The 3037-nt window shown below is 36.9% G+C and overlaps 1 pseudogene; it reads left to right on the plus strand.

Annotated features, from left to right (window-relative positions):
* The first annotated feature begins 1230 nt into the window (after window positions 1-1230).
* LOC136153769 (small ribosomal subunit protein eS6-like) lies at window positions 1231-1980 on the plus strand (annotated as a pseudogene).
* The last annotated feature ends 1057 nt before the right edge of the window (window positions 1981-3037 follow it).

Below are 3037 nucleotides of genomic sequence, written 5' to 3' on the forward strand. Positions count from 1 at the left end.
CTCACTTAGCTATACCTCTGAAAAGTAAAGTAAGACTTTTTTTCTGAGCTTTAGCTAAATTTAAACTCTGATTAAAGTTAATTAAGATCTTACATTCCTACAACCACTTCAATTGTGGGATTGCAATGTTTCAGAATACTTAAGAACTCTTATCTGCCAACAACCAAAGAATCACAAAAATTCGAGAAACTAGCCTATAATAAGTGCTCCATAAGTATTTCTTTGCTGAAAAAATTAACAAATGAGTAAATGAAAGGATGAATAAAGTAACTTTAAAAGAATAAAGTAACTTTAAAAGACAGGGATGATTTGAGAAAATGACATTGAAACATATACATTACCATATGCAAAACAGATAGCCTGAGTGATGTATGACACATGGCACCCAAAACTGGTGCTCTGTGACAACCTGGAGAGATAGGGTGGGGAGGGATGTGGGGGGAAGGTTCAGGATGGAGGGGACGCATGTATACCCACGGCCAATTCATATTTATGTGTGGCAAAAAATCATCACAATATTATAAAGTAATTATCCTCCAATGAAAATAAATTCATTAATTTTTTAAGATTGACTTAAAAAAAAAAAAAAGTCAGGTAGTACCAAGGGAGGTGCTGCCACACAAAGCAGTCCAATCTGAGAAGCCTATTTATCCCCACAAGCTTGAGACAGATTCTCTTCTCCCATCAAAAGAAACTGGACATCCCAACCTGGAGAAACTCTTTCCACATCCTCAGATAACACCAGCAGAGACCAGTGGGAATTCCAGCGGCACCAGATAAATTGAGCAGACCAAATTAATGTAAGAACTCTGAAAATTGAACTGCCATTGGAACTAGAGCCCACAAAAGTAGACTAAGGCCTTCTTGCTAAACCTAAAACGGGTGAAAGCCTACTTAAAGAAAAGATTTAAGACTCTGAGTCACCTAACATAATAGCAAAATATTTTGCTACCTTATTTAAAAATCACCCCTAATTCCAAGAAGCAAGAAAATCACAACTTCACTGAGAAAAAAGTAATCACCCGATAACAACATCAGGACAAGTCAGATGTTGGAATTATCAGAGAAAGATTTTAAAGCAGCCATCATAAAAAAAGAAAATGTTTCAGCAACCAATTACAAACTCTCTTTTAACAAATGAAAAAATAGAAAATCTCAGCAAAGAACCAAAAGCTGTAAAAGAACCAAATGGCTCTTTTTCGTGGCACCTCAGAGGCTGTCGGTCACTTCAGAATGAAGCTGAACATCCCTTTCCCGGCCACTGGCTGCCAGAAGTTCATTGAAGTGGACGATGAACGAAAACTTCATACCTTCTACGAGAAGCGTATGGCCACAGAAGTTGCTGCTGACGCTCTGGGTGAAGAATGGAAGGGTTATGTGGTCCGAATCAGTGGCGGGAACGATAAGCAGGGTTTCCCCATGAAGCAGGGTGCCTTGACCCATGGCCGAGTTCTCCTGCTACTGAGTAAGGGACATTCCTGTTACAGACCAAGGAGGACTGGAGAGAGAAAGCGCAAATCTGTACGGGGTTGCATTGTGGATGCCAATCTGAGTGTTCTCAACTTGGTCTTCGTGAAAAAAGGGGAGAAGGATATTCCTGGACTCACTGATACTACAGTGCCTCGTCACCTGGGTCCCAAAAGAGCTAGCAGAATCCTCAAACTTTTCAGTCTCTCTAAAGAAGATGATGTCCGCCAGTATGTTGTGCGAAAGCCCCCAAACAAAGAATGTAAGAAACCTAGGACTAAAGCACCCAAGATTAAGCGTCTCGTGACTCCACGAGTTCTGCAACACAAACGCCAGCGTATTCTCTGAAGAAACAGAGTACTAAGAAAAACAAAGAAGAGGTTGCAGAATATGCTAAACTTTTGGGCAAGAGAATGAAGGAAGCCAAAGAAAAACGGCAGGAACAGATTGCCAAGAGGCTGAGGCTGTCCTCTCTGAGCTTCTACTTCTAAGTCTGAGTCCAGTCAAAAATGAGATGTTCTAAGAGTAACAAATAAATAAGATCAGACATTAAAAAAAAAGAACTAAATGCAAATATAAAATTAAAAAATACAATAAGAGATTAACAAAATACCTTGCTGGATGGGTCAATAGTAAAGTTAAGATGATATGAAATAGAATTAGAGAACTTGAGGATATATTAACAGATTTACCTAACCTGAAAACAGAAATAAAAATAGACTGAAAAGAAAAACAAACAGAACCTTAAAGACTTGTGAGAGAATGGCAAAGGTTTGAAGTTTCCTATCATCAAATTTATTTAAAAAAAGGGGGGGAGGAAGTAAAGAATGGGGCTGAAAAGTATAAGAAGAAATAACAGCTGAAAACTCACCAAATTTGGCACAGCACAAACCTCAGACTTCAGAAACTGATTGATACTCAAGTAGGATAAATCCAAAAACATACACATGAAGACACATCATATTTAAATGTCTGGAAAACAAAGACAAAGGAAAAGTCTCTTTAAAACTCAGCAAGAGAAACACCAAATTACCTACAGAGGAACAACTATTAAAATGATATCTGAAACCATGAAGGCCAGAAAGAAGTGGAAAACTTTTTCAAGCACTGAAAGAAAAGAACTATGAACTTCAAATTCTGTATCTGGTGAAACTATCTTTCAATATATAATGAAAGGGAAATAAAAATATTTTCAAATTCAGGAAAACTAAAAGGATTTCTCACTAGCAAATATAGCCTTAAAGATTGCCTAAAGAAATTTCTTCAGATGAAAACAAAATAATAAAAGAAGGAATCTCAAACATCAGAAAGAAAGAATAATGGAAAGAACAAAAACATTAGTATATAAAGTAGATTATCATCTATATGAATTGTCCAAGTAAAATTATAATACTATCTGATACTAAAGACAATGATATGTAAAGGTGGGGAGTGTAAATGAAATGGTAAATGAAATACAAATGGTAGTAGAAAACGGTAAATGGAAGTATGGTTTCATATTACATGAAGTTCACTTCAGTCCCTCAGTTGTGTGTAATTCTTTGTGACCCCATGAACTGAAGCACTCCAA

The sequence above is a fragment of the Muntiacus reevesi genome, chromosome X, assembly GCF_963930625.1.
Source record: "Muntiacus reevesi chromosome X, mMunRee1.1, whole genome shotgun sequence".
Lineage (NCBI taxonomy): Eukaryota > Metazoa > Chordata > Mammalia > Artiodactyla > Cervidae > Muntiacus > Muntiacus reevesi.